This window comes from Drosophila obscura, unplaced genomic scaffold (assembly GCF_018151105.1).
Source record: "Drosophila obscura isolate BZ-5 IFL unplaced genomic scaffold, ASM1815110v1 contig_73, whole genome shotgun sequence".
In the NCBI taxonomy this organism is placed as follows: domain Eukaryota; kingdom Metazoa; phylum Arthropoda; class Insecta; order Diptera; family Drosophilidae; genus Drosophila; species Drosophila obscura.
The window spans coordinates 1,242,080-1,254,600 of NW_024542865.1; positions in this window are offsets into that span (position 1 = coordinate 1,242,080).

Sequence of the window (12,521 nt, forward strand, 5' to 3'; positions counted from 1 at the left end):
AGCAATGCAAAATGATACCAGGAAGCTTCCAGGAGATAGACTTAGCAGCAATCAATACTCCTCGATTCCCATGGAAACTCCTCTCCCATTATACAACCCATCCTATCCCCCAGGCACTTTTCTTGCTGGCTAATTGCATGGCTAATGTGCCGAAAGTCATGCCAATCGACCAACTGATCTTTGACCTCTGATGATCAGCCCCCGCCGCCACGCCCCAGACTCAATCTGGAATCTGGAATCTGGAATCTCGATCTCGAATTACCCAAAGGGCCCAAAGGGAAGGGCGTTGTCTCTGGCGTTGCTTAGGCTAATTGGGCAGAGAGCAACGAAGGCAGCAGAAATTCGATCTGAAGGCGAAAGAATTTCCTTTTAAGCGCAAGCATTTCTCAAAGATTCTCAGAGTAGAGAGAGAGAGAGAAAGAGGGAAAGAGCAGACCGGAGCGGAGCGGAGCGGAGGATCAGCGACAACAATTCATCTCAATATGCCAAAGTCGCTTTCAACGATTGCATTGTTTGGACATCATAGAGAAAAGGGTCGGCCGCAGTCGCCGCCCGGTAGATGAGATGAGAAGAGAAGAGCAGAGCAGAGCAGAGACTGAAGGGCAGACTGTGAGACGCCGGGCACCCAATTTCAGGAAGAAGTTGAAGCTGCAGCTTAAAAACAGAACAAGAGGCAGAGAGGAGAACGACAGAGCGACAGAGAGAGAGAGACAAGGAGAAAAAGATGAAAATGAAAATAAAAATAATGAAAAGAACAAAAGGGGAAGGGAAGGATTATCCCGGCAATGATCAACATGGCAAAAGAATGAAGACATCTCTGCTCCGCTCTCAAACAGTAGGCCAATTCACACACTGATTGAATGGTGGAACGGTAGACTAGAAGTAGATGGTAGCCGAGAGGGGGCGGGGTGGGAAAGAGAGGGAGGGTAGGGGGTGAAGGTAGGCTCAGAGTTGCAGCAACTTGTAGCAAATGGATCGTTCGCTCTCTCTCTCTCTCTCTCTCAAGAAAATTGAAAGGTTAAACAGAAGAGAGAACAAAGGGGGCAAACCAATGGGATGGTGCATGTGTGGAGGAGTCCGAATCCGAATCCGAGTCTGAGTCTGAGTCTGAGGAGGATGCTGATGAGGATCGAGGATCGAGGACTAACAGACAGACAGACCGAAAGACAGGTAATGTCGGTCCCTGATGAAAGAAAGTAAAAATCAATTTCAAGTCGAGCAAAACAATTACTTTCTCATATATATATATCTCGCTCCTACACTGAGAGAAATGTGTGGCTATGAAGGGGAAATATATTCAAGCTTTGCATCGTTTAATCCCAGACTTCATTCGTTTGCCGCGTTATGCAGCAGCACATCTCGGTCGGAGTAAGCTTTACACTGGATTATATGCTGATGAAGAATAGAAAGAAGTTCTCTCAGTGTAGCTTTCTGTGTAGGCTGCTGGCAAACACACACATTTGAAATTTGGAAGACAGACAGAGGCAGTGGCAGTGCCAGTGGCAGAGGCCTTCAGTCTGCAAACACACAAAACTACTCATACGAATGCGCAGTAGAGTGTCAATCAAAAAAGGTTGCACAACAACCAATGCCACGAAATGTTGAAGAGCGTTGTCGTTGTTGTCGTTGCAGATAAACTGCTGTAAATCTGGTAGAAACCGTTCGGTTCTCGGCCACTGCATTCCTGGAAACCAACAAATAATATTCTTTTCTCTGAGAGAACCCAACAGAACCGAACCGAAGCACATCTTTGCCTTCCAACGAATCTCCCCTCCCACAAGAAACAGAGATTTGATTTAACCTGGCCCAATGTGGAGGCCCACAGACTTAGCCCTGCGTCTCTCCATCTCTCTCTCTCTCTCTCTCTCTCTGTCCGATAGGGCAATCTGTTCACTCTCCATTGTTGGATTTTGTTGATGTTTTGTCAGCATTGGGCCATAAGCCCAGCGAGATACGGTGGAAAATGTTGATTGACAATGCTCATTATGCCCATGCAGCAGCAGCAGCAGCAGGGGCCAGGTGTATGCAAACCCCCATGGATGTATCAAAAATACTACACAAATATTACAACTCCAAGCTATGCTTCTGTAGCGCATCTTCCGCTTTGGCCCGCACTTTTCGGGAGCATCTTTGCTTGCTGTTGAATTTGTTGAAAGTTAATCCAAATCCAAATGTCGCGTTCGAAAAGTTTTCGTGTTCGGCCAGGCAGTCAATCGAAAATGTTCAATTGAATATTTATTTCTGGGGGGCATTTAGTTGGCCGCTGGTTTCGTGTTTTCATTTGTTTGTGAATGTTTGCCAACTGCTATGTGGACACGATCCGGAGCAGCCTGCTATCGCGCCGCGCCGCGCCGCCCCGCCCCCAGTGATGCCCTAACTTCTTTTATCTCACGTTTAAGCAACCTCTCTTTAATGCCACAAATTGTTTGTGCCAGTCGAGTGTGTGCCACAGAGCACATTGCATAAGGCAGGACGTTGCAGGACGTTGCAGGACACACCCGCAGCGCAATGTGAGGCATAACCTTTTCACGTAACACTTTAACGTAACGCAAAGCAGCAAGTAAAATCCGTTACGAGTTGCATATATTTCTTATTTTTCTTTTGTAAATCTTTTTACACTCTTTCGTAACGTAGCCCCAGCCGCCTGCCCACTGAAAAATTCACGAAAATTGCGCATACGCCGTGTGTGTCCACAGTGTTCCCTCTGTCTCCATCTCCATCTCTCTCTCTCTTTCGATATCCATCCATCTATGTGTGCCGCTCAATACGTTCAACTGTAAATAACAGGGGGAAAATTTCAATTCGAAATTCCAATTTCCAACAATAACACAAAATCCGTATCCACATACTCGTATCTACATACGGTACGGGAGTATCTTTTTTTTGTTGCACGCGTATCTTTGTATCTGTTCGCCGTTGTGTTTGGCTGTGGCATTGTGTAGGCATTTCCGGTGCGCGGCTCTAAAGGAAATTTTTATGACGTCAACACACAAAAAGCGATCCGCTCCACCGAAAAAAACAAAAATCAAAAATCTTAAAAAAAAGATGAAAAAAAATAGTAATAATAATAAAAAAAATAAAAACGATTGAAGTTGAAAGTTTAAAGTTTTCTTTTCTTCTTTTTTGGGATGCATGAAAACCAATAAAAAAAAAAGGGAAATATGAAATCGTATAAAAGTCCGTAACAATGTTGTTGCCCTGCCCCCTGCCCACTGCTGCGGGTATTCCAATTTCGTGCAGATGTTTGCTTTACCTTGGACTAAATACAGCTAAATACTTTAGCATCATCGGGGAAAAATGCATGCAAATAAATCAGATCAGTTTTCCATATAAATACAGTTGCTCCAGGCTGCTCTTTCTATCTTCCATCTTCTACGAGTATCTTCTGAGATCTGCTCGTCATAGAGCGTTGGACCTTTGCATGGGCTATCGACAGCTGTGGACCCCAAAGAGCATTTTATTTTATTTATTTTCTCGCTTTTTGTTGTCTGGAGTTTTTATTAGTTTTTAGTTATTTTATTATTTTTTTTTGGCAATGGGCCTACAAATTGGCTGGCTTGTCTTGGCCATACATATGTACATATATGTATATTCGTGGTATCCCATATATGCATAATTAATTTTGTTTTTATTTTTGTTCTTCCACCAGGCACGTCTCTGCCCCGCTGCTCATGAGTTTTTCTATGCAAACAACAAGAAGAAAAAATTAATAATAATACAAAAGAAGCTGGGAAACGATACCAGGGGTATCTGTCGTTGTTTCTGTCTCTGTCTCTGTTTCTGTTTCTGTTTCTCATTTTTCTGTACAAAACGGTTTCCTCTTCTTGCACCCTTTTCCGCTCCACCACACTGCCTCCCCAGTGCTGCCGTGTCTGCTTCTGCTTCTGCTGCTGCTGCTGCTGCTGCCTCTCTTCGTGTTCTTCTTTTTGCTTTGGTTTTTTGTTTAATAATGAGACGACATTTCGAACGCATAAAATCGTCATAATAATTTTTGATATATGAAGCAGCACAGGGCGATACAGGCGCGCTAATATCAAACGAATTCTTTTCAAGATAAAGAAGCAGCCAGCCAGCCAGCAGCCAGCCAGCCAGCAAACCAACACGAAAGGTGGCCCAAGCCGCAGATGAAGATACCCTTTCAGAATGTGGGCAGCCCGATATCCTACAAATGGGGGATTCTTCGAGAAGAATACGGATTCATATTGATTCGCTCTGCATTGCCAAGATCTACACGAAATATTAAATACCCTGCTCTGTGAGGGTAACACAAAAATAAAAACCGAAGCGAAACCGAAGAGTCAAAGAGTCGTTCGGCAACGACTCTACCTCCACCCGTCCCGCACTCCCCCTTTGGAAACTTGATTTTGTTTTTGTGGAGTTGTGTGTGGAGCGACAGTAGCAGCTCCATGTGTGACGCAGAGTGGTGGGGGGGATGGGCGAGAGTGTGCAGCCATTGGGTACTGGCTAAACAAGACAGCAGCAGCAGCAGCAGCAGCAAGAATTTTGAGAGTAGAACTGTGACAATTACTAAGATCTAAAATGTCTGCTTTGACTTGTTAATTTGTGTTTGCAACAGAACATAATTCATTGGTAGAACACAGTAGTTCATAGTTCATGCTTCATAGTTTTCTTATGGACTTTATTATTTGGAGTTTTCAGCTGCTGATTCGTTTAGCTGGTGCTTGAGAGGAGGGGCTGGCTGGCAGCATGATGCTAACGGCTGGGGCTGACCAATTCTTATAAGAAAAGCCCCCCGAAAAGAGGCAAGAGGCAAAAGACATAAATAAATAAGAGAGCCACAGCGAAGAAGAGTCTGAAAAATCGACAACAACAGCAGCAGCAGAGCAGCAGCAGCAGAGCAGCAGCAGCAGCAGTAGCGGTAGGTAGCCAAAGCTCAAGGTACATTTAAAACGGAGAGAGAGCAGGTAAGGCAACGACGAAAGCCAGAGAGAGAGAGAGCGATCAGCGAAGAGAGAGCGGCTTAGATTGGAGATAAGCACAATTGCTCTCTTTTTGATGGGTGTGGAATGCAATTCGAGTGCAGGCGGAAAGAGGGGGGGGGGGGGGATGTTTGGTCTTTGGCTGTTGGAATGCCTCACCTTGTGTTCGATATACCTTGCAGATGCTGCAGTGTGTGTGTGTGCAGAGTGAGAGAGGGAGAGAGAGAGGTGGAAAAAAGAAAGAAAAAGAAGCAGCATTAATCGTAACAATGTTATTAGTCGTACAACAGGGGATTAGGCTACCGATTCGTGCATCCCCGAAGAGGATGGGGACCACGATGACTCCCCCCACTACCCCCACTACCCCCACACAGCCCACCACTCTCCGACAGCATAGCACACTCTTTTGTTACCGCTTCTCTTTTTTGTTGTTGTTGTTGTTGTTGGGTTTGTGGGGAGGAATGATGGTTGGATGGCTGCTTGGTTGGTTGGGGGGCCGAAGCGATGCGATTCTGCTTCTGCTTCTGCCTTTGGCTTCTGCTTTCTGCGTTCCTCTGCTTCCCTTCATTTTTATTATTTCTCTCTCATTTTTTGTATTTCTTTCTTTTTCTTTATTTTGGGTGCGCGTTTTATGGACAATCTTATGGCGGTGATTAAATCATGGTGTTGCACAGCGAATGCGTCGTCTGTGGGATGCCTCTCTGCCACTGCCACTGCCTATGCCTTGTGGGCGGGGTCTTGGAGGGGGTGGAGAGAGAGAGAGAGATAATAATTGCATGGGACGGGAGGCAGGGGCAGCCCCATAGCCCCTCTATACATACATACATATATCATGTTTTTGCTTGTAAAAATTCGTGTTGTAAAAATTGATTCCAAGTATCCATTAAGTAGGGTATAAAATCACCGTTTTTGAACCCATAGATATAGATACCCATCCATACATATCTACATACCTTATCCATGTATCCATGAAGTTGATTACTTAATAACGAAAAAAGATTTCCTTGTACTCAGGGAACTTCCTTGCTTGTGCAGCTTCTCCCTGTTCCACCTCCTCCACACCTAGTTTGCCTACTCTTCCATCCGCCCTCACCTTCCCACCCGCTTCTGCTGCTCCTTCATTCACTTTTAGTGTCCGCTTCTAGAATGTTTCGTTTGTTGGCCGACTAATTGCATTAATTAAATGCCAAAGAAATCCGCCAGCAAGAGAATTCCGCCACAGAACGCGCAGAGTGCAGAGTGGAGGAAAATCCACAGAAGAGAAGAGAGACAGGGATGCCTTGGATTCTTCTGCAAGTTCTTGCACATTTTTTACGGTCATTTGCAACATTGTTGCACAACTTTCCAGAGGAGTGTCAAACCCTGTCAACACGTAACTCCCCCCAGAAACCCCAGAAACCCCGCCCAATAAATCGAAGCGAAGCAGCCCTCGGGCAATGATCAGGGAAGGTGTGGACAGGAAAATGGGAAGCTGATAGATCGATCGATCGATTGCGCAGAGAAATGAGAAATGAGAAATGAGCAAAGCGGAAAGGAAGGTAGACCTCAAAGTAATTGGCAAATAATTGCACATCGGAGAGAGGACCTCTTCCTGCCCCTAAATCCTGGCCCGAAGGCAGGCCCGAGCGTTGCTCCTTTTTTCCACGAGATATTTGCACATCGGGTTACACCAAAGGGAGGAGGAGTAGCAGTTCAAGTAGAAGAAGAAGAAGAAGAAGAAGGAGGTAGATGCTAGATGGTAGATGGCAGATAGGATCCTGCCAGATAGGACTATGCACTATGGCACTATGCTCCTTCTCCTTTGCTGCTCCTTGCCTTCTCTGGTGGCATTCAGAGTGTGCAAAGAGGCGCAATTAACGCGAAACAAAGAGTGGAAAAGGAGAGTGGAAAACAGAGTGAGAGCGGGCTAGGGCTAGGGGTAGGGGTAGGGGTAGGGCATGACGGAGGGTTGACCGAGTTTTTAATTGAATGCATCACAGCGGAAAAGGTGAAAATACTTTGTGTCTGTACCCCTCTCTCTCTGCTGCTCTGCCACCAACTAAAAGACAAGAAAATTGTGGCAGAGCCAACGAGTTCGTGCACTACATGTATGTAGGTGAATAAGGAATACCCTTCCCAGCAGAGAAGGCTCAAAAATTAAATTCAAATTAAATGAATTCAACGTATTATTATGTATTATTTAATCAGCCATCCAGACATCAGCTTTAAGGTAACACTTGCTCTGAATATAACTCAATCTTCAGCTCCGCCGAGGCTGGTTCTGCGTTCTGCTTCGACATCAACTTCTGGTGCACCACGATGGCAATTGGCATGGCAATGACGGCCAGACATATTAAGATTAATCGAGTGACATCCAACATTGTGGAAATGGAGGTATTTTACGTTCAAGTACAAATTCGAGCATATGTATTTAGACACAAGTTTCAGGCCAGAAAACAATGTGACTGATTGATCAAGGGGGCAGAGGGGAGCACAATGTGCAATGAAACATTTGAAGCATTCTTTAGAGGACTTCGCTGCTTACTAAATGCATTTAATGTTTAGGAATTCATCGAAACTAAACAGCGATAATCAAAAGCAACAAATATACTCACACAAATGGCAATTGTTTCATGCATAAAGGCATAAAAACAAAATTTAACGTAAAATGTTCTGTTCTGTTAGTTAATTTTTGATTTTCGAGGAACCTTTTTATAGAGAAGTTACAACTTTTGTATAGAAACAATGCCACATACTCTGGCTACCATTTTAAAAAATGAAATGCAATTTGGTGCACGCGTTGCGGAGAAATGAAATAAAATAGGCGTTCAAACACACACTTTTGGACCAAATCTAAGATTTTCTTTGATTAGTTTTTAGTTCTTGAGGAGCCTATTTATAGAAAAGTAAAAACTTTTGTAAAGATGCCACATACTCTGGCTACCAGCATGCAATTTGGTGCACGTGTAGCCCGCTTCTACAAATTTATAGCATAGAATATTTAACTTACTTGTAGTCAGAATGATCAACGGAATATACATACATACATACATACATAAATATGTAGGTATATGGAATAGTGGAATTTTAAAGATGAAGCTTCTAGTTTTATATTTATTTTTTATGGATATTATAGAGCTAAATATGAATATCTAAATACTTGCAGGTAATAATAATTTAAAAATACATTAAAAATAAAATAAATCAAATATATATTTTATATTGGATATTAAATCTGTGTGATGGGCCATAAGCCAAGGGGGTTCCTTGTTATTCAGTTAGCTGTTAACATGATCATTTGACGCCCAAGTTTACGTAATATTAAAATAAAAACTAAATTAAAAATACGTGCACATATAATTTTGAATTATGGTACATATTTTTACCTCTATACTACAATAGGAATAAGTGGCAATACTTTGCGTATAAAAAGGTAAACTGTAAACTCAACAAATTTGTGTTATTTTGTTTGGAATGAAGTGGGTGTCCGGCCGGACATTCAAGGGTTTCTTTTAATGCCCCCCTGTCCCTACCCCCCCTGTAGAACAGCGCAGTGCAGTGCACACTCGTATGTTGAAGTTTGACCAGAAAAGTGCTACACTTTAAACGAGAGAGAAACAGAAACCCTAGCCAGCTGCCTAGCCCATCCGCAGCCACATCCACATCCACCTCCACATCTCCATCTCCATCCCCCAGTCGCATCATCGTTGAGGGGGTGGGGCTCTTGTGGCCTGTTTGCCTCGCTTGCTTGCCAATTTCCACTTTTCCGGTTTTAAGCTCACACCAACACACACACACTGCTCCCCACTCCGCCCGTTTGGCTCTTCTTTGGCTCATTTTCCCCATTCGCCTATGCATTTTTCATTCATCCGTGTGTGGAGGTGTGTGCGTGTGTGTGCGTGCGAGTTTCTTTAAGGAAACTTTAACTGAGAGTTTATGGCAGCTGGAAGTCTTGAGACTCATCCCCCTGCTTGCAGCAGGGAGCAGTGGAGTCCTTGAATCAATGGTATTTACATATGTATATAAATACGTGCCTCCAGGAAGCAGCTCGGCTTAGCAGCGGAAAACGCTACTGAGAAAAATCAATCAATTTCCCCCAAATATTTTATTTGCAAGCATTTTGCCATTTGTGGATACACCCGCATGGATTCTGTTGATGATCGAATCGCTGATTGAATCGCAAGCCGTGAAAGTGAATGGCACATCAAATGGCGGAGCAGCTGATAAGATTGAGGGCGCTGAAGGAATTTATATACGACCATGATGGATGGATGGATGGACTACAACCTGTTGAGCAGCAGCAGCAGCCACCACCTCACTTCCCCACCCCCACCCAGCACTTGCTGATGAGCTGCAAATCAGCGGCAAATTTATGATCTCCACCCAACCGCATCGTAATCATAAAAAAATTGTTTGCGCATCTCAAATAAACTTGAGAGCGAAGCAAAAGACCAGAAAAAAAAAAAACTGGCCCATGAGAATCTGCAGCGAAGCGTGCAACAATTAAGATTTCCTTCTCCAAAAAGAAAGACAGAGAGAGGGAGGGAGAGGGAGGGAGAATGAATGATTTTCATTAATAAAAGTGGAAGACCCACAGAGGGAAAAACCCACAGAAATAAATCAGTTTTCGAGTAGATTGTCTCATATCTCTCGCTGCTTGATCGACAGTCTCCAACGTCAAACTCCAAACTCCATCTGCCATCTCTCAATCTGCATATAACCATCTCTTTCACATTCTGTACCCCTGCCTGCCCAGCCAACTCCAACTCCAAGACGAGATACTGAGATACAGACTGCGACGACGACGACGACGACGACCGTTCATCATATACCCTTCAGTCCATTTAACACGTTTCTGACACTAATCCTGCCTTGATGAAACTAATTTTTTTTCTTTCTTCATCTTTTTTTTTTTTTGGTGTTTGGTTTTTGTTTTTGTTGCCCCCGTACTCGTACGAGTATTTTCCAACCGTCGCGACGACCGCTGACCGCTGGCCACTGGCCACTGGCCGTGGGTTCTGGCTCAGAGCCGAGCAGCCAGCCAGTTGATTTATTTCAGCGTGCGCTGCTGGTGATCTCTCCGATGCTTAGACAAAGTATATAGCTATATAAACTATATACTAAACCCCCCCTTGGGTGCACTCAAAGAAAAGAAAAAAAACGGGGTGTGAATATGCAGATGCAGAAAATAAAATGTTTTGCCTGGGAAATATATGAAGGAATATTCAAGTAATAATAATATAATTTAATAAATGCAACATAGATTTATAAAGGATTTTAGGACATTATAAAGTGCTTGGAAATATTCCCAGAAGTAGCCTCCAATTTCTATAATTTTATTGCGATTTTCCTTGATTTTTCGATGAATATTTTTTACTTAGAAAAAAAGGCCTTAAAAGGCAGCTAACTTCTGTTTGGTTATCTTTTTGGTTATAATTTCTGACAGTGCAGAATATGACTGACTGACTGACTGACCAACTGACAGTCGATGTGTTTTCATTCCCGCAGCTTCTGCTTGAGCTCACACAGTCCACAGTCCCACAATCCTCCACTGAGAACTTGACTGCGACTCAGACTCGCAGATCAGAGAGATGAGACCTGAAGCTGTAGCCTGTGTAGCCTGTGTAGCCTGTTGGCTGTTGCCTCTTGCCTGTTGGCTGTAGCTGGAGACGGACTCAGAGACTCAGAGATGGCTTGCTGTGATATGTATGACTATATCTCTGGCATGATCTTGCCACAAATTAGTTTGGTTAGCTGCCGTTGCCGGTTTGCCTCCATTCGGATGCCGATGCCTGCTCTAAATGTGGCACCGATGGGCACCGCCTTTTGCCACAGCCACTGCCAATGCCCCCTGCCCCTACCCCTGTCCCTTGGCCGTGTGTCAATCACTGAAATGTTTGTGGACCCGAACTCAAAGTCGAAGCGTGGTTAAAGCGACTTCAAGTCCGGTTCGGCTTGTTGCAGTTCGGTTTGCTGTTGCTGTTTGGCTCTTTGGCTCTTTGGCTCTGTGGCTCTCTCTCTGGGACAGTGCAATGTCATGCTTCATTTCCTGACTTGTCAATTTGTCTGCTTGTGTACCCCAGAGACCCCTCGATGGTTCTTCGATGCTCGAAGATGATCGAAGAAATGGGTAGACAAAAAAAAAAATCATACAAAATTTATCGCTTAAATGCCAGCAAACGATCAAAACAGCAGGTGTATGTGTGTGTGTGTGTGTGTGTGTGTACGTTGCAGAAGGGGGTGCCAGAGTGTGGATGGGGGGTGGGGCATTGGGGGTTGCCTAGGATACACAGGAACAAACACAGGGAGCTCTGAGGCCGATTAAGGGTCTTACAACATCATTTGCACATCCCAAACAACAGCCGAAAAACAAATACACACACAGGCACACAGTCACCCACACACACACACACAGACAGAAAACAAACCCTCCCCCATTAAGCCAATGAGTGGGAAACTTTGATTCCGATTTTGATTCCGTTACGGATACGGATACGGCTACGGCTACACCATTCTTGATTCCAAATGCCGGATGCCAAGTGGATTGAGAATAACTTAATTGAAAACACCAACCCACCCGCCCCTGTGCTCTGCTCTGCTCTGCTGAGTGCATGACATCCCCTCCACCACCCCCCCAGAAGGCAAATCACCCAAAAACTCCTTTTCTCAAGCTCTCTCTCTCTCACTCTCTCTCACTCTCCTTCTCTCTCGCCTTCTGTGGAGGGGTAACGTGAACGTAAATCTCATTATCGATAACGTGATAATCGCCTGATAATCAGCCATGTTATCATCATCATCTACTGCCCGCTCTCTCTCTCTCTCTCTCTTGAGAGACTGAGACTGAGTGCCCGAAAAATTGTAGTTGGATCAGCAGCATCAGGGGAAACATTTTCCAGTGAAATCCTAGAGCCCATCATAAACTCATAATCACCTTGGGCAATAAAAAGGGTTCAGTGCCAGAATCAGTTCAGGCTTCAGTTCAGGCTTTAGCATTCAGCTTCGGAGGTTAGGTCAGGTTCTGTATTGCTGCAGGTCAGATTATTGCATGGCAATGGGCTGCTGGGTCCTGTCGGTTGAATCTCCCTTTGGTTATTGCTCAAAGGGTAACATTTACAGCCTCGCTCTTCGGCTTCAGACTCGATTGAGCTGCACTTAACTTAGCAGTGGGTTACATTTTAATTTATACTTTAGTTTACTTTAGTTGACTTTAGTTTAGTTGCAGCTTCAATCAGCTGCCTCTGCTGAGTGCCCTGAGTACTTGGCTTGGACGGTTCTTCAACTTTAACCTCGCTGCACACACTCTGTGCTCTGCAGCGTGTAACTTGTCGTGGGATTCATCTGCGGCTCAGCTTCCTGATCGCGATGCTCATCTATAGCTTCTCAGGTCAGACGCCCCTGTGGCCTTAGCCACAGACAGGGCATGGGTCGGGGCGGGCTACGGGCTACGGGCTTCGGGCCGGGTCAGGATGAGTGGTGCGTTTGGTCAAGATTAAATTCTGGCTCGCTGGCTCACCGGCTCTCTTGCCCGCTCGCCCGCTCGCATTTGTATTGTTTCCTCGCCGCTATGGGACAACAATGAAGGCGATTAAAGGCGTTTTATCC